The sequence below is a fragment of the Hylobates moloch genome, unplaced genomic scaffold (assembly GCF_009828535.3).
Source record: "Hylobates moloch isolate HMO894 unplaced genomic scaffold, HMol_V3 SCAFFOLD_4, whole genome shotgun sequence".
NCBI lineage: Eukaryota > Metazoa > Chordata > Mammalia > Primates > Hylobatidae > Hylobates > Hylobates moloch.
The window spans coordinates 168,718,646-168,738,311 of record NW_026652279.1 but is presented as its reverse complement, the minus strand read 5'-3'; the positions used below and the strand labels follow the sequence as shown (position 1 = coordinate 168,738,311).

General features: G+C 38.2%; 1 long non-coding RNA gene across 1 annotated transcript; it reads right to left on the bottom strand.

Moving 5' to 3' along the window:
* Positions 1 to 240: 240 nt before the first annotated feature.
* On the bottom strand, positions 241 to 6,426 carry LOC131383339 (uncharacterized). Its single transcript, XR_009213324.1, has 2 exons — positions 2,375 to 6,426; positions 241 to 628 (listed from the first exon to the last, which is right to left on the bottom strand). It is a non-coding gene; the product is annotated as an uncharacterized LOC131383339 (long non-coding RNA).
* Between the last annotated feature and the right edge of the window lie 13,240 nt (positions 6,427 to 19,666).

Sequence of the window (19,666 nt, the reverse complement as noted above, 5' to 3'; positions counted from 1 at the left end):
TATCGCCATTGTTTCTGCTAAGATCTCTTTAATCTCCGATATAGCCTGGATGCATGTTCATACACGCATGCCTCCTGCCAGTTACCTGTTATGTACAACACATTTGAAATGTCTTAAAATGTGATCTCCAGTCTCCTTTAAGAAGGTAAAGCAAACCGATTTCCAAATGCATGGTGCTTTATATAGTGTAAGCGATTACAGGAAAAATAATACTGCAACTGAAAAGGAAAAATCAAAACATTCAATTTGATTTTAATTTATTGTTAAGGAAAAGGAATGCATAGCGGTGCATCTCAGATGTTGTTGTTTTTGGGCATCCCCTTGGGAGCCTGCTGAACTGTAGATTCTGATTCGTAGGATGGAGTTGGGTCTGAGAGTGCTTTTCTGACAATCCCCCAGGTGCCGATGATGCTGGCTTTTTGTTTGTTTGTTTGTTTCTGGCTACACTCAGAGGGCCTATGGCATATAATGCCAAAACTTCTTAGTAGATGTGGAAAGGGTCCATGGCAGGCTCTTTAGAAGCCCATTCCTTCACAAGTACTTCTTGTGCCGAGTTTACCGTGCTTCCAGCATTTGGAAGTCCAGTCTGAACAGAAGTTGTAGTCGCTTTTACTCACATTTCGAGCACCTAATTAAGAAAAATATGAAACCATAGCACATTTCTGAAGCCTTATGGTTCTATGATGAGTTTTTTTTTACCGTGTTTTTTTTTTTTTTAATCTATGTACTGTATTGATGGAGGCTCCCTTGTAAGTCAGTTGTGATTGCTTTCTCACCGGGAAACCTCCATCAAATGATCTTAGAGTATTTCAGGCTTTTTTGCAGAAAGAACTGGTAAAGTATCATTTTCATTCATCATCCTCGTCAAATGTCTTTTCTCACACCCGGGTGGCTCTGTGAAGTGCTGCAGGGGAGGAGAGAAAGCAGATGTCACGCTGACTCCCGGGAGTCTGCGCAGCTGGTGGGGCATCCGGGGTCCCAAAACCCTCCCCAGATGATTTCAGGTTATTTGTGTCACTCAAGCTTTGATATTTTCCTGTGTTCTCAGCATCTCCCCACTCTTTTCAGGACCATTGTGCATTATGCCCTCTGTACTTACAGAACTCACCCCGAATCCATCTAACAGGTAGATGCCTAAGGAAAATTCTGGCAGTTCGTCTGATGGTGGGAGGTGGTATGAATGAAGAGGACCACTGATGTCAAGAAATGGAATTGTCTTTTTCACTCTGAGACCCAACGCCATCCCATGAATCAGAATCTACGGTTCAAAAGGCTCTGGAGGGGATGCCCAAACATAATAACATCTGAGATGCACCGCTATGCATTCCTTTTCCTTAACAATACATTAAAATGAAATTGAATGTTTTGATTTTTCCTTTTCAACTACAATATTTTCTTTTTCCTGTAATTGGTTACACTGTATAGAGCATCCTGCATTTGGAAATCAGTTTGCTCTTCCTGTTTAAAGGGGGCTAGGGGACACATTTCTAAGACATTTCAAATTTTGTGGCATGTGACAGGTAGCTGGTGGAAAGCATGCCCGTATGAACATGCATCCAAGCTCTATCATGGATTAAAGAGATCGTAGCAGAAAAGGACTAGATTCTTTTCATTCTAAAGCAAGAAAAGGCCCTTTTCTGTGATTAAGAGTTGTTCTTGCCCAGATATATTTTTCATTCAGTAAATCAGAACTTGAACTGGGGAGAGTTCTTCCCCTTAGTGTCATCCTCTCTGCCTCCCATTGTTCGTTACGTTACATGCTAAGTTGAGATTGATGGGCTTATAAGGGCTGTGAATAACATCACCTAATGTTAGTAACATTCATAAAGAGCTTTGCCATTTCCAAAGATTTTCACATAAGTTATGTCAGCAACAAATTAGAGAGACTCACCTGAGGTCACTTGGCTAGCGAATATTTTAAAGGATATTTTGAAATCAGGCGAGGACTTTCATTGCTAGAAAAATACTGTTAAGTACCCTTCAAATACAGAGTAATACTTAACTCAGAATATTATTGGATTCTGCTTTTCTTCCTTGTGTTACAAAATATTTCTACTATTTTCCTAATTAAATTTTATTTTTTTAGAAAATTAAAAAAATCCCATCTCGTGAGCAGATGGGCTAATCCATTTTTTATTCAGTGAGAAATTCCTCATTTTTAATGATACTGAAATATTTAGCAAAATAATACTACAAAATGTTAATGTTTAACGATCTTAATTTCAAGGCTTACTATTCTCTTCTAAGCCCCTTTTGTATCAAACACAAAAATTATTTAAGACAGCTTTGAAAGCAAAGTGCTTCCTAAAACTTATATAAAATCACCTATGTATTATGTTTAAAGTCAGACTAGGCCAGCCATGGTGGCTCATACCTGTAATCCCAGAACTTTAGGATGCCAAGGGGGGTAGATTGCTTGAGTCCAGGAGTTTGAGATCAGCCTGGGAAACATGATGAAACCCCGTCTCTACAAAAGTTACACAAATTAGTCAAGCATGGTGATGTGCACCTGTAGTCTCCGCTACTCAGGAGGCTGAGGTGGGAGGATCCCTCGAGTCAGGAGGCAGAGGTTGCATTGAGGTATGATCGCATCATTGCACTCCAATGTGGGCAACAGAGCAAGACCCCGTCTCAAAAACAAACAAACAAACAAATAAACAAACAAAACAAAAAAACAAAAAGGCAGACCGGCTCTGTGCTGCTTCTGCTTCTGCTTCCTGGGTCCTTGCCCAAGATTTGTTAGTTCTGCTGGTGATCTAGACTGTGGGGAATGTATTAATCTTCTCTCACCCCGATCCTCATCTATAAGATGGTAACCACGGAGTGCATGTTCTCAGAGGGTTTCTGTGATGAGTAAAATAAGAATGTGAAACCCCCAGCCTGGCACAGAGTAAGCCTCAGGGATACTAGCTCTTTGAGTTAATATTGTCACTTCACACATTTCCTGTCACTATTGCTTGAGTATTATTATTAATATACTTCAGAAATGTTGTTATTAACTAGCTAAGCCCTGAGTCACCGGTGTGTGTGGCTCTTGTGCCTGCCCCTAAGCTCACTTGAATACCTAAGTGTGTAGTTTGGTATTTTCTATTGCCTCATAATAGGTGACAAAAAAAGCCTCAAGTGACAAAAGCCCTGACTTCCTCATTCTCAGGACAGGACCAGCTGAGGAAAGGGGCAGTCCCTAAAAGGAGGTTTATTCCTCCTGCTTTCAGAGGAGTGGCTGGTAGACTGATGGCTCTTTTATTAGTGAAGGTAAGTCATGCTCTCTTGTAAGAGCCTTGTCTGTGAGAGTTAGGAGCCAAGAGGGAGGCAAATCGATCCTTCCACCATTTGGGGAAGGGGAGATACGGAGGACAGTACAGACATTATAAGGCTTTTTAATCTTCTGGTATCTAAGAAAAGAAAGGAAAAATCTGTTGTTTCATTGTATGTGTGAATCCATGCTCTTCTAGGCTTCTGGTACCTCTGTTTTTAACCCTTAAGACGCTATGTCCTTACAACCATCTTGTAAATAAATATGGTGCTACATCAAAAGAAAAATATAACTAACCCTATATTACAGCATCATGGACGATACATGATCACATATTTTCTCGAAAGGACGAAACAGAGGAGAAAGGCAAGTATTAATGCTAGTGTGTATGTGACAGCTGCCTTATTCCACAGTCAGTCTTTAGAGGCTATCATTTATGACATGTCTCCCGTGAGTGAGCTTTCCCTTCCCTCCTCTGTGCCGTTTGCTGTCATGTTAAACCTGGAATTAGTTTGGTGTTCTTGCCTCGTTTCCTTAGGAACCTTTCTGAGGAATTTGTTACACAGGAAATTATCGTCCCACAGTTAGGAAAGCAATGCTACAGATGAACAATGTTTTGACAGAATATTCAAAATTAAATTGCATACCATACCTTAACAGAGTTGAAATAGCTTAATGTATATTTTCCGGAGAACGTTCTTTATCATGTAAACAGAGAATATGAAAATGAAAATCGAGTCTATTTTTTCTTATAAAAAAAATCAGAGTGTAAACTTTTCTCCAGGCAAATGATCCAGCTGTCCGGGGTAACATTTAGACATGAGATTCAGAATCTTTTTAATTACACTAGTTAATTGTTTACCCTTTATTGCATCATTAATTGCCAACCTTGTTGGACCAGTACTCTGATGACTACACTCTCACAGCTTGGCTGATAAATAAAGGCATGATTCATTCATTTTTTCCCCATACTCTTGACATTGATGGTAAGAGCTGTGCAGTTATTAAAAACGTAAAAATTCAGTCTCTTGCTCTCTGGCTCAAATGTAATGCAGAAGTGGTCTGATTGACCACAGTTGTCCCTTGGTATTTGAGAGGGATTGGGTTCCAGGATCCCCATGGACACCAAAATCTGTAGATGCTCACATCCCATATTTAACATGGCATAGTATTTGCATCTAACCTATGCATATTCTCCCACGTACATTAAATCATCTCTAGATTACTCATAATGCTGAATACAAAGCAAATGCTATATAACTAGTAATTAGGCTGTATTTTTAAAATTTGTGTTTAATTTTTATTGTCATATTGTCATTTATTATTATGATTACTATCATTACTATTTTTATATTTTTGATCCTCAATTGAATCCATGGGTACAGAACCTGTAGATATGGAGGGCCAACCATATTAAGTTTGAAATTCCTTCCTCAAAGTTTCCATAGTTTTACAAATTTATATATTAGTGAATGGCATTATTAAAAATTAAAAAAACAGCTTTAAGATACTTTAATGTAATTATGATAGTATGCAAAATACTGGAAATTTAAATACTATTATTAGAAAAAAAGTAAAAGGATGTTATGGAATACCTTTACATGAGAAGCATTATCGTGGCCTTGGGTAATGTGGTCAGAAAGCTTGTCCTTTCTTTCAACATTTTAACTAATTGGTTGAGAAGTTTTTGACTCATGACTTAATCTGTTTCCCCATTGCTTTTGTACATCAATTATCTTGTTTTTAACACCTTTCTAATGGAAAGGATTGAGAAGGGGGATGATGATCATTGAACATGAGTAAAAAATACATTTAAACATGGCACCCAAGAAAGTAAATATATTTGGTACTTCATGATAGGGAGATTTGAATGCAGAAGATCTGTTTTAAGAGATAGAAGTAACAGTGTAAGACAGCTAGCGGGAATAGTTTCCGAAAAATAATCCTATAGTTGGAAAAAGAAAAGAGGAGGTGACTTTCATCCCATGAATGCACATTGGACAACAGAGAGCTTATTTTGAACCGAGTGTAAAATTATACCAGTAGTATTCATATGTGTATTCAATACATATCAATTAAAGAAAGGTGTGGTATGGGTAAGACACTGTGCAAGTCACCAAGTCTACCCTGGTGAGCAATGTAGACCTTGTTCTTGTTCTGGAAGCAGTTCAAATTATTCATCAGATGTGTCTTCCTATGTTCAAAGTGGTATGTTAAAGGAGGCGCAGGGACCGTCTGAGAGGGCTTCACCTAGCAGGGGCCCTCTGCACAGAAAACTGCAGGGCGGGTACCATTAGCTAGGAGGTGGGGCATGTGTGCGAGCATCAGAGAGGCAAGGGGCCACATGAAGAATGGAAAAAGTGCTGACTAGCTCCATGGTAGAGTGTGAGGGAGGGGAGGCTACAGATGCCAGCAGGCGCTGTGTGCTGAAGAAGAAGAGATTGGAGTGTATCCAAGGGCAATGGGAAACTACTGAATGTTCTTAAGAAGATGCAGCCTATGATTTGTTGTTTTTGAAAGATCACTCTTCTGCGGCTTGAACTGGGGATCGGGAGACAGCAGCACTGTAGGAAGGAAGGTCACTTAGGAGATTCTTGTAATTAGCGAGACAGAGGAGAGCAGAAGCCAGGCCAGATGGGGCCTGTAAGGGTTGAAGGAAGAGGACAAAGGCCTCTGGCTGCCACAATGGACAGGACTCTATGGATGTTAATGAAAGGAAGAACGAGGAGCTGCGAAGGACCCTGACCCTTCAAATGTAGGCAAGTGAGCAGCAGGTGGTATCATTCCATAAGACCGGAGAAGCAGACAGACAGGTTTTTGAAGGGCAATGGTGTGGAGTTCAGTTTTGTACATATTAGATTTGAGGTGCTTGTGGGATCCAAGTGGGGTTAGCAAATCTTCATTATATACCCCAAATATGAATATTTTATTTTTATATTATCTATATATAAATACATTAGCACTAATGTGCGTGTATATATATTTATGCACATTCAGTATATGTACAAAATATTTACGTAAGATGAGACAAAGCTGAAGTAAGCAATATTTTAAAATCATCATTCTCAGCAAACTATCCCAAGGACAAAAAACCAAACACCACACGTTCTCACTCATAGGTGGGAATTGAACAATGACAACACATGGACACAGGAAGGGGAACATCACACTCTGGGGACTGTTGTGGGGTGGGGGGAGGGGGGAGGGATAACATTAGGAGATATACCTAATGCTAAATGACGAGTTAATGGGTGCAGTACACCAACATGGCACATGCATACATATGTAACAAACCTGCATGTTGTGCACATGTACCCTAAAACTTAAAATACAATAATAATAAAAAACATTTTTGCCTATGAATGATATATCTTTGTTTTTACTTAAATAGAATGGATTAAATATAATAAATATTGTATTAATGATAACATGTTAATTATCAGCTTAAAGTTAGAATAATAGGATTGAATATCCATCATTATTTCTAAAATCTTAGTTTAATATTTAGGATAAAGTGCTTGGAAAATTTACTTCTAGGTTCAGTTCATGTCACAGTTTTGGTTTCAATACCGGATATAATAGTTTAAAAGATAATCACAAAATGTGTAGTTCTAAATGGAAGGACAATATGGACTTTATGAAATCATTACTGACTTCATTTTAATGATGTCCACAAATTATGAAAAACTTTTTTCCTCAAACAATTGAAATGCGATTTTTGAATTTTCATCTTCCTTAAAATTAACTGTCTTTACAAACTAACAGAAAGTTGAATTTTTGCATTATTATCAAATGAATTTAAACCGAAGCTAAACTCCGGAATATTTTGAAATGTGTTAGAAAGTTCTCTGTCTGGGCAGAGATGAGAGGTGGCATACATTGTTTTCAACAACAAAAACCCAGGGGCTGCAAATATGCACAAACATCTTGTTACAAAATGCTCTTTCCAAAGCTTAAATGTCTTCCCTGAAATCAGTTACTGTCATTTCTACCTCATCATTATAGAATCACCTTTCTCAGAAGTGCCGTTGAGTATGTTTACATTTCAAGCTTGGTCCCAGATTTTCTACTCTTTTTTTCTATTGAATCACAGCACTACTTAGTAATTTTAGAACATGTCTTTTTTTTTTTTTTTTTTTTAAGAAAAATAATTTATTTGTACTTTGACCTAAACCAAACCAGCGGAACTCTGCAGGGCCCAAGATGTTGCCATGACTACATTCCATCTCTGCAAATTATTATACAATGCTGCTATATTTTAACATATTACTTCTTTAAGTTAAGAATAATGGCCAATCTTATTAAGTGCGGAGGCTTACTTTTTAAGTGTTTTAATCTTATTGGTTTATTTAGTTTCTCAAGGTGCAGTATACATGTACGGTAAAGTTTATTGTTAGCAATAGTCAATGTAATCCAGAGGTCAAATCGTCTTCTTGATCATTTGAATTTTTAAACTGTCTGTTGTTCAGGTCTGGATGAAATACTTGGTTTTTACCTTGAAATGTGGATAATGAAAATTTCTTATTCAGAGTAGGAAAAGTGTCAGCATTACGATTTCTTCTTGATTTATGTGTTTCTATTTTGAGGACACTCTTCAGTCCCAGTTTCTTTGCAGGAATCTTTTACAACTCTGGTTATAAGGAGCTCCTTTAATCCACACAGCCAGAGTGAGGTCAGCACTGTCAGCCCATGCTCTTTGTGGAACATCCTATTTCCCCCAGGACTCTCATTTTTCATGTAGGACATGGGATTATCTGAGATAAGGATGGGGTGAAGGTGCCATTTTAGTCCACATATTAAATATGAGTAAGTCTTAATTCCATTCATAGTTTAATACAAAAGGCAAAGGAAAACATCTCTGCACACACACATGCGTCAGTGGCGCATCGCATTCTTTGACCTCCCTTTGGAGGCCTGTGGTGCAGAAGGAGCTTAAATAGATGGGAAGGGGTGAGATCACAGGGAGAGAGTGTTTGGAGGGAAAAAGAGGAGGGATGGAAACACTCAACAACAAGAATCCTCCACCTCCCCCCCGAAATTGATTAAAACATGGCCAAAGGGCTTGAATAGATATTTCTCCAGTGAAGATGCACAAATGGCCAAAAGACATGAAAAGATGTGAAGCATTTCTAATCATCAGGGAAACCCAAATCCAAACCACAGTGAGATACCATTTCCCAGCCATTAGGTTTGCTGTCCCAGAATCAAAAAATAGCAAGTGTTGGCAGGGATATGGAGCGATTGGAACCCTTGTGCATTGTTGGTGGGAATGTAAAAAGTACAGCCACTGTGGAAAACAGTATGATGGTTCCTAAAAAATTAAACATAAATTTTGTACATAGATAATTACCTTGATATTATTCTTAATATATTCAAATAAACACGACATTTAAAGGAACGAAGGATACAATGGTGATTGGCCTTTGGAAGGCAGATCTTTGGGTCTTCGCAGTGTGAAGTCCCCATCTTTCCAACTGGAAGATTGTTCATCAAATTAGATTGCTTGGATGCACAAGAGGCGGTAGAAAGGGAAATGGGCCAGAGACAGCTGGGCCGAGTTCTTCTCAGTGTAGTTTTCCTACTTATTTGGTGAGGGTTCCGCGGGTAATAATGGCACTCTTGGGTTATAAAAAGGTAATCTTCTGTGAGTTAGGGTTGGCATCTGTTGCCAGACTTTCTTGTTGTTACTTCCTGCTAAGCCCGAATGTGACATCAATATCCTTTCAACATAGTGATACTACGAATGAATTGGAAGTGGTATACATCTTTGGTACAGATGATAGTACATAAAGAGAAATTTAAAAAATCATATGTACCCTCCTATTACAATACAAAACTTATAGACTGCTGTGAATAAGTAATTGTAAAAAGTATAGAAATGCCAACTTCACTGATGAGGAAAACCATGTAAACCTGCCATCCGTGTTTATGGAGCCACAGAATTTTCAGACACAAGTAAACTCATGATCTTTTTTTCATAAATTGTTCTGAAGCAACAATAATACTTAGATTTGCAGTTAATATAGTTGTCTTAAATTTAATTCTTACTAATTATAATAATATTAAAATGCAAAAAGGAGGTTCTCTTCATAACATGGCCCTTAAATATCAGTGCTTTTGTCTGAAAGAATTGGAAGATCTGATTTTATTTCACCACTGGAAAAAAAATCATGAGATCCCAAAGTTATTTGATTTCTATTGTGGGAATATATTATGTCAACATTTAAATGTCAGGTTCTCCACAGTATTTTCAGTCTAGAAAATTTCTGAAGCATGCACATAGTTATTATGGTGTCTGTGGTATATGTGATCAGAGTTACAGGCTTTGACGGACCAATGCAATTAGAAACTTTGTTGGTTACTTCTCACTATTGGTGTTTCCTAGGTATAGTGTAGAACAAATATGGAAGCTGGATGTAGGGGTATACTTATTTCACATCCATGTCATTCTCACATCCTCCAAAGTGCTTTCTTCACAGGGCTTTGTAAAAATAATAGGTGATCTCTCTGATATTTCATATGCCTTTCTTTCTGACCTTTGCTTGTCTACCTTTGCTCATTTGGCTGGCTATAATATGAAGTGCAGAGAAGAGGGGGCATTTTCATGATCAGGCTATTTTTGGAACTCTTCTAAGATAGACAATGGATACAGGTTTTATTGAACTTTGGGTCAGAAAAAAAAAAAAAAAACAGAGCACATAATCTAATAGCTTAAAGAAATGTCCTTGTCCAGGTAATGATCCATGTATAACCAAAATGGTGAAATTGGTACTGTCCCCCCAAGCTGATCTGAAACCATGTTTTTATTTGCATAGATTGAGGTATTAGTTATCAAGTGAAAATACAAATCCACATCTGTTTTTTATAGGTTTTGAGAAAGTGAACAATTTAAGTCATTATTATTTGCTTCTCCAAGCAGAAATATATCTTCTCTGAAAAGAGATATTGGATTGGAATATAGTTAAAATAAAAATCATGTTTGTTGCTGTGGGAGATGTGTGTGTGTGTGTGTGTGTGTGTAGATAGATAGATAGATAGATAGATAGATAGATAGATAGATAGATAGAAAGAATTTAATATGACTCTCTACCTATTCTGAATTTCCTCACAGTGTTCTCCTCTTTGAAAGAAAAAAAAAAAGTCAGTGGCTCAACTACAAAAAGCACTCTATTTTCTGAGTGATTTGATTTAATCAAATTAAATGAGATGAGTTATAGAGGCACACACTGATGTATGAATGCAGTTGCAGCTGTTGTGCAGGGCCTGACCTGAAGCCTTTTCTGTGCTTCTGTGACGTGGTTTATGCACTTTACCGTAGTCACTACAGATTAGAACTGCATGCAGTGACATGGATATGGGCCAGATAATAACAAAAATTTGGAATGTCAGTGCTACTAAAAGGGGCCTTCACTCAAATTACTCATAAATTTTTTTTCAAAAAGAAAGATAAGATTGTGTGGCTTAATAAAAATGTTACCAGCACTTTAAGCTGAAAACTGCCCAAATGAGAAATAATGTGAAATCGAACTTACAAGACCCTTTGGTTTACTCTAACTGTGAGATCCCTGTCACCTGTGAGTATACATTGGCACAGCCAGCTTCAGGGTAGAAGTAGGTTCTGACTGAGGGACAAAACGCTTCCTACTGCCGACGGCTGCAGTTTTGTACAAATAAAAATATAAGAGTATGATATTCCCAGAAGAGTTTTTCTTCCCATTTTTGTGCTAGAAGACATGTTTTTAATTGCCCTTTCCAAAATTTACCCAACTTAAATTTTCTTAAAATTGTAACCAGTAATTATAATACTGCTGTTTTTCAATACAGTACTACATTGACAAAGAAACATTTGATGTATCTCATTTGTAGATGTCTGTGGAAAATAAAGCAGAGTGTTTTTAATAAAATGTTCGTGGAATAAAACTAGATTATTGATTTGTGGGGCAAAGATTATATCTATATTAACAAACAAATATAAAAACAAACAAAAATGAACAGTGATTATTTAAAAGCAGACAGAATGAATTGATCTAGAGGTGGCTGGTGCCTGCTGACCCGGGAAGGTGGGTTTGGTTGGCTGGATTCTAATGCTGCCCAGTGGCCAGACCCATGTTGGGATGTTTGTGGGAAGCACTGGATTTAGCTCCTAGGAGAGGGTCTGTTTGTAGCAATCCTGCAACAAGCCCTCTGACTCTGACAGATGCTTTTCCTGCGTACCTGGGTGGAATGACCTGAAGGAAAGAAATAATGAATTAACAAGGAATCCTTCCGATCTTTCAGGTCAGATGAACCATAATCTAGTTGAAAAGAAAAAGAGAAAAGAAACACGTGAAGTAAATCTGCAAGTTTAGTTGAGAAGACTACAAGGAGTATCAGCTTAAGAAAATGCCTTAATGTTTAACAGACACTCCACAAATGTTTATTTTTGCGTTTCTAAGATGACTCAAATAATATTGATTTGATTGGTTAAAACAAGTATATTACAATATTTGTAGTTTTAGGAGCCTGTTGTCATAAATCCTAATGCAAGAGATTGTGTTCAGCATACAGCTTGGAAACCTAAACATAGTAGGTGCTAAATCTTGTAAATAAATGAATGTACATGGATCAGTAGTCGAAGGCATGCTGATTTCACTCAACATGCTAACTTGCTTTCTCTCCTCTCATAATTTTCTACCACTAGTATAAGGACTTGCTTTTCTCATAAACTAAGAGGATGAAGCACCTACCCTGTGTCAGGCAGGGTGCGTAATTCACTCCATATCTTTTCCCAGCAGTCCTTTGAGGCCAATGATGCCTCTCGTTCCAATGAGAAAACTGAGGCTAAGAGAGTTCGATGTGTTTCCCCAAGGTCATGTGAACAAGGAAGTGAAGCAGAATATTTAATTGAAATGTTTCTGAATCCAAATCCTGCCTCCTCTTCAGAAGGAAAAGTTCTCTTTGTGAGTTGGCTGTGGTCTTCTTCACTGGTCTTGTATATGTTTTATGCAGACACATTTCACTCTGACATCACCCATTGTAATGCTAAAAGGAGTCTGCTAAACTTACTGAAAAGTGTTTATAAGCTGCATCCTCTTTTTCTAAAAAATAACTTTTTATTCTGCTTCACCATTCAGCCTGGAGCCCCGTTGGCATCTTCCTCTTCATACTGGACTGTTACATATGGTGCCTTTTTCCTGCTCTTTCATGCCCCTCTCTTCTGTTTTAAGCATGCACATGCTATTGGGTGGGCTTGGCAGCTCTTGAACTGCAGACATTCCTGAGGAATTGTCAGCTTGTGTTGTTGGTTGAGTGACTTTGAACTCTGGTAGGAACCACACACACACACACACACACACACATGCACATGCACACACACACACATACATGCACCTATGTTCTGGCACCTACACAGAAATGGACTAACTCGGAAAGACCACTTTTCAGGGATCTCAAATGAATGTTCCCTCTCTTTCTCTGCTTTTCCTCAATCTAAGATATTCTTCTCCAGGCTTCAGTAATGTGGCTTCCTTTAAAAGACCATAAGCTGGATAGTTTTACTCTTTAAGAAATAGTACTTGTTATAAGGCTGGGCATGGTGGCTCAAGCCTGTAATCCCAGCACTTTGGGAGGCAGAGGGGGGCAGATCACGAGGTCAAGAGATTGAGGCCAGCCTGAGCAACATGGTGAAACCCCATCTCTACTAAAAATTCAGAAATTAGCTGGGTGCAGTGGCGGGAGCCTGTAATCCCAGCTACTTGGGAGGCTGAGGCAGGAGAATCACTTGAACCCGGGAGGTGGAGGTTGCAGTGAGCTGAGATGTTGCCATTGCACTCCAGCCTGGGTGACAGAGCAAGACTGCGTCACAAAAACAAACAAACAAGAAATAGTACTAGTTATAGTCAAAATATGGATACATTATTGGCCTTTGTGATAACTGCTTATTAAAAGGTTTATGAAGTTTCTCTTCTTTTCACAGACTTTCATGGGTGAAGAACTTTATATTAGTGATATGTGGAGTTGATTATGTTCTGCAAGTACAGGAATTTATTTATTTTCCATATCTTCCCCACTTTTATTATGAAATAATATTTCCGGCAGTTATTGAGCGAATGCTCTCTGTGAAGTGCTTTTTCTATCATGATGCATAAGGATTGAGGCCTAATTATGGATGGAGACAAGAGATCAGATTAAGGACAAAAGATTCTGATGACAGATTATGCATCCATTCTTTAAAAATTAATGAGCATCAACTTTTTTTCTGATGTCATATGACATTTGATATGAAAAATGTCATTTCACCAATCAAATAGCATTATTCATTTAGGTTAGGTTAGAGAAGAAAATTATATAGAGACACAAGATATTTTAGTTAAAATACCCTTTACTCAGACATTCAAAGCAGACCAACATTCTCACTTTACAGCTGAGGGAATTTTGGAAGGTAGATTTTAGATCACCTATCACATAAAAAAAAGCCAAAGCTAGTTAGTAACTATAACCCATTCCAAATTTTGTTTACTTTATATTGTTTTAAGAACTGATAATCGTGTTCTATTTTTATGAAGCTGGTTTATTATTAGTAGAATTGCCTTTCCTTTCTAAATATCCAAAATACTATTGGAATATAAACTAACAAGTAACTGAACAACAACAAAAGCATCGTAGCTACTAGATTTGTGGTTTGGGATCATGTTCTAGTATTCGGGAAAGGTGGAAAGCATTTTAGTACTTTATCTTCTACTTCCACACATCTGACATTGGCCACTGAAGTGGCCAACTGAAACTCGTAAGAGCAGTGGTGCAAAGCAAACATGATTTATGACTACACAGTGATGGAAGAGCCCAGTCCATACTCACTGAACACCACGTGCACCCACATGCTCATCAGGATTCTCATCAAAAACGAACTGCACTTGCAGTTCTGGCTTCTTTACCTGGAATTTTGTGATTACCTGTATTCGTATAGACAGAATGGGGGAATCTTCTACACATGCATAATGGAGCTGAGAGACAAATGATTTTCTGTCTGAATCAGTTATTCTAATTCCTCAATCTGGATTAGTACAGGCCAGAATTTCCTGTCTAGAATATCAGACTCATGACTTCTGTTCTTCCCTTGATTTTGTGTTCTCCAATCTGAGGACCATTTCCCCAGGCTTTGTATTGATGAAGAAAGAATTCCGTTACAGCCTTAAAAATCCAACCATGCATCATCCAAAATGCAGGTAGTTAAGAAAATTAAGGGAGAAAATAGCTTTAGGGAAATTCATCTATTCATAGTTTTTTTTCTCATTAATTTCCTCCTTCCACAAATACTTTTTGCAGGTGCAATGTTAGGCACTAGAGCCAAAACAAATATATCTAGGGGCCACTTTGATATGGTCCCTATATTAGCAATCAGGCAATTTAGTGGAAAGCAGATGGATGGAATTATGTGCTTACCACAGTTATTTTAATATGTGGTCAATATAATATGGAAATATTCATTTGTTTATTCAACAAACATTTATTGAAAGCCATCCATATACCATGAGCTGGTACATAGGATAAGAAAAACAGGAACGGCCTTTGCCTTTAAGGAATGCTGGGGACCAATAATAATAATAATAATAACAATAACAGCAATGGTAATATTGAACATTTTCTAGATGCCAGCACTACAAGAAACACTTTACATATATTAAATCATTGATTTCTCCCAACAGCCTTATGAAGTAAGCATTACTATTATCCCCATTGTGTAGATGAGAGCACTGAAAGCAAGCAGGTTAAATCACTTGCCCAGTATCACACAGCTGGTAAGCAGCATAACCAATACTCAAACTCAGGCTGTCAGGCTGCAAAATCTGTATATACTTGTCACACAAACATATATAAAATTGTGTCAAGAGAGGAGCATGAAAGCTCTCTGGAAGGTCACAGACGGCCTCTTTGAAGAATTAACCTTTGAAGGATTTGTAGGGCATAAGTTGGAGAAGGGAGAGAGAGTACCAAGGCCTTCTGGAGAGGGAGCGGAGGCCATGGGGGATACTGACCAAAGTCAGTGAGACCAGAGCACAGAGGACCTTGGCAGAGGTGAGCCTGGAGGGGTACGCAGAGGCAAATCCAGGCATGGGTTCTTGGCCGTGGTGAAGAGATGTGCCTTCAACCTAAGAACGTCGGGAAATTGTGGAGTTGGCATGATTTTGCGTGGAGAACAAATGTCAGCCAGGGGCAGAGGGGCTCCTGGCAGGTAAAATGGGGGATTATTGGACTTACCCAGGTGAGAGAGGATGGTAGTGTGAGCAAGGGTGAGGATGGTGAAGTCAACAGTTCAGTGACCACAATAAGATGGAGCTTTTCATTGAATTAGAGTTTTCTGTTGAAGAAGAACTCAGCAGAGAAGTAGCAGCCACACTAGGCCTGAAACGCACGGGTTTGCCAGACAAACGAGGAAGGTAACTGACCATTCTAAATAGTGGAAAGAGGTAGATACTGATGAGGAAATTAGGGTAAATTGAACTGTTACAGCAAAACTAAACAAATGCTCTTGACGACAACAGCATTTCCCATGGTCAGCCGTGTCCAAGCACATTTACAGAGATTCTCATTCTCAGCAGACCTCAGCAGTACCCGATTATTTGTTACGGCCACTGGCAAACACCTTATTAAAACCCAACTGAAGGAAGAGCAGACTTTCTCAGAAAAATGAATTAATATTCACACCCCATAAATTTTTGGTTTAACTATAGCAGCTTAACTGACCATTTCAATCTTTGGGTTCATCTTTTAAGCTAAATTTTTCATTGTTCTTTTTATATTTAACGATTTTCCTAAATCTTCATATCTTTCCAGAATGCTAATTCAACTTACTCCTTTAACTCTAGTGCCAAAATCTGGAGGATTTTCAATCACATTAGTGCTAGAATAAAAAGAAACATGTGAAGCAGGTTATAAAAAGAAGGATCTCAGCACTTTTACAGTATTCACGATTTATCGACTGCAATGCTGAGATTTTACGTGGCTGACTACTTCTATGCTGTAACACATTAAACTGCTTATATGATAAAGCAGTAGTTCTCATTTTGAGGTGGGTAGTGGAATCCTCTGCAGGCTCCTTAGGCCATAGGTTCCTGTACCTCACTCTCCAGGATTTCTCATTCAGTAAGTTCCATTCTCATTCATTTCCATTTCTACAAAGTTCTCAGGTGCTGCTGCTGCTGATAGTGTAGAGGCCAGGCTTTGAGAAGCAGTAGTGGAAAAGGTGGTCTTCTCAAGCCTGGGAGACAGGGCCAGACTCTGTCTCAGAAAAGAAAAAAATACTTTTGCATGACATCAGGCAACAGCTTGGGTTGGAGGGATGGGGGAGCTCCACCACACAAGTGCATTTTCTTAAAAAGGAATGGAAGTCCAACTGGGCTTTGTTGTTTTTGCTGCAGAAGGTCAGTGTGATGACCTTATTTCCTGTCTACTCTGCCACTTTTACAACAAGAGGCCTTTTATTAAGTAAAAAGTGAGCTAGCTTTCTCAGGATGCATGCTTCTCAATGATACACATATATATCTTCTAAGAGAGAGACATAGTTGTGATTAATTTTATGTTCACAGGAGAGCATAGAAGGTATGACAAAAGGAAATACATTTATATATCACCATTGTCCACATCTGTTGTAATTTTAAAGTTATTTTGGGGATTATATTGTGCCATGGCCAATTAATTCACATAGTCCTTCAAAAATATGTTTGAATGTAAACATTAATTATTATATAATATAGATAAGTTGTTTAAAGGTTTAAGGAAGAAAAACAATGACAGAATTTTACAAATACATTCAGTGATTAGCTGAAAATCTTACTTTGTTGTTAACATAATTAATGGTATGACATCATTTGGATTACACTAGTCACCCTGTTATGCACTCTTTCTGTCGTTGGATCTCATCCAGAGTACCACATTGCATTTAGTTGTCATATCTCCCCAGTCTCTTCTGGTCTGTGACAGTTTCTCAGTATTTCTTTACTTTTCATGACTTGACAGTTTGAAGAGTGCTCCCCAGCCATCCTGTAAAATGTCTCTGACTCTAGCTTTGTCTGTATTTTTCTCCGTATTAGACTAGGGTTATGGGTTTTTGGAAAGAATTCTGCAGAGAAGAAATGTCCTCCTCATGCATCATCTCAAAGGGTGCGTAATCTCAACATGGCGTTACAGCCCTCACGTGTCATCTCAAAGGGTGCGTCATCTCAACGTGACATTACAGTAGCATGACTTTTAGATTTCTGCCTAAAAGACATATAACTGCAGGAATCATTACTGATGCTAAGTCGCTGTACGTGCATAATTGTAAACATTTGAGCACATTGGTATTTCAGTAGTTGAAAGGTATTGGGGTATAAGTCCTCAGCAAATCAGGTAGACAATTCTCTTTCTTGTAAATATTGTTGTAATAAAGCAAAATATGGTAAACTATGTTCAACAAAACTACAAATACACAAGTAAAAAATAACACTTAAGCACTGAAATACTTTCAGTCCTTAAGGAAACATTTGTTTTCAGCTCTAGAGACCAATTTTTCCTGAAGGGCATAGGCAGTGATGGATGCACATGCGCATATTATGACTGGAGTTCGTGCTTGTGTTTCTAGTTGGATAAAATTCTAAGGGAGGGAGTATGCAGAATTAATTGCTATGCGTTTTGTCCACATATATGAGAATGCGGGTAGCGCCGGATGATGTTTGCCAATACCCGGAATAAATACATGGCAGGGGCATTTTGCTGCCGGGTTTCTAATATGGATTATGGACTAGATCATGAAATAACATCGTATTTTGCCAAATCAGTGTCTCCTGTGGTTATTAAGCCACAGACTAGAACTGGAAAATCGCTGTAAGCAGCAGGCACTGTGACAGAAATATCAATATAGTGAGGACTGGGAAACATGTATTTTTCATTAAAATGTGAAGCATTTAAGCACAAAGGAAAGATTTATATAGCAGATAAGAGGAAATAGATTAACTCTCCCAATATTCATTTGGAAATTGTCATTTAGGCTTTTGGACTCCCTAAACACCATAAGCTTCTGCCTGGAAGGTTTTGAAAAAAATAAGTTTGCATGTCAGTACCTTGACAAGGTAGATTAGGAGCTGCAGGTAGCAAGGCTGAGGGCAATTTCAGTCTGCTTGTGTGATGTACAAAAAGAGTTTGGGATAATCCATCCTAAGAAAATGTCAGATCTGTGTGTGCATTCAATTTTAAAAATATGAGTGCAATTCAGGCAATTGGAGATAGTCATGCTCATGAAAATATATGGTTAGCAATGAGTCCAGCTGACTATAAAATTTCTTTGGAAGAACAGGAAATTCTTGCATTCACAAAACACCACAGAATGCATCATCCATAAAACATCTATTTATTGATCTCTTACCTTACACAGAATACTATCTGTGGCACTGTAGAGTATACAAATGATATAGACAATAAACAGTCAACCGCCAAGGAGCTTATGAATAAGAGCATAGGAGTAGAACTTCTTCCTGCAGAAAGAAGGGTGCTTGGGGTTCTACCTCCTGGGTCACAAGAAACAGGGCTGGGTGATGAAAAAGAAAAGCAGTGTCTGAAGCAAGAAGTCTGTAATCTGTGTCTTCAGGATTTGGCTTCCAGATTCCTTGTGGATGAATCCATTTTTGGGGAAGAAACTGATAATATGCCAGACCCAATTTAGACAACTCTATGACCAAATAACTGCATATCAGAAAGCCTAAAAAATAGATAGTGGCAAGCGCTACTAGAAGGTACAGATTATAAAATATGAGAGAAGAAAGAGAAAAAAAAGAGGAAGGAAGAGAAAGAAGTGTGTGTGCTCTGTGTGTGTGAAAGAGAGAGAGAGAGAGTTTCCAGAGAGAGAGAGAGAGACAATTTCCAGAGAGAGAGAGAGAGAGAATTTCCAGCTGGAGACAGCAGATTCATTGTATGGGAATGTAGTGGCAGAGCACAATTAATATATTATTTAAGTCATTTAAATCTAGACCTTGCTCAGTGGCCAGTGGGAAGTGATTAATATTTGTGAGTAGTAAAGGAACATAAATGGAATTGTACTTGTGGAAGATTCATTTGGCCAAAGTTTATAAAATAGCTTTGAGGTGTGTAGAGCATGGGGAGTCCCACCTAAGAAGTATGAGCAAAAGATGGTGGTGCCCTAAGTTTGGAAAAAAGATGACATAGTTGCCAGAAGTGCTGCTGAGGCAGAATCTGACGAATCAGAACTAGTCATGTAATCATTAATTTGCTTAAAGGTGTTTACTGAGTGCCTGTTGTTTATGTGGCAGCCATTGTGTTAACATTGGGAATCCAGGGTAAATATTACACCCTGCTTCATATTACTTATGCTCTAATGAAAAAGAGAGGCTTATTCAATGAAGTGATTACAAATCATTTACTTATTTATTTGGTAGATAT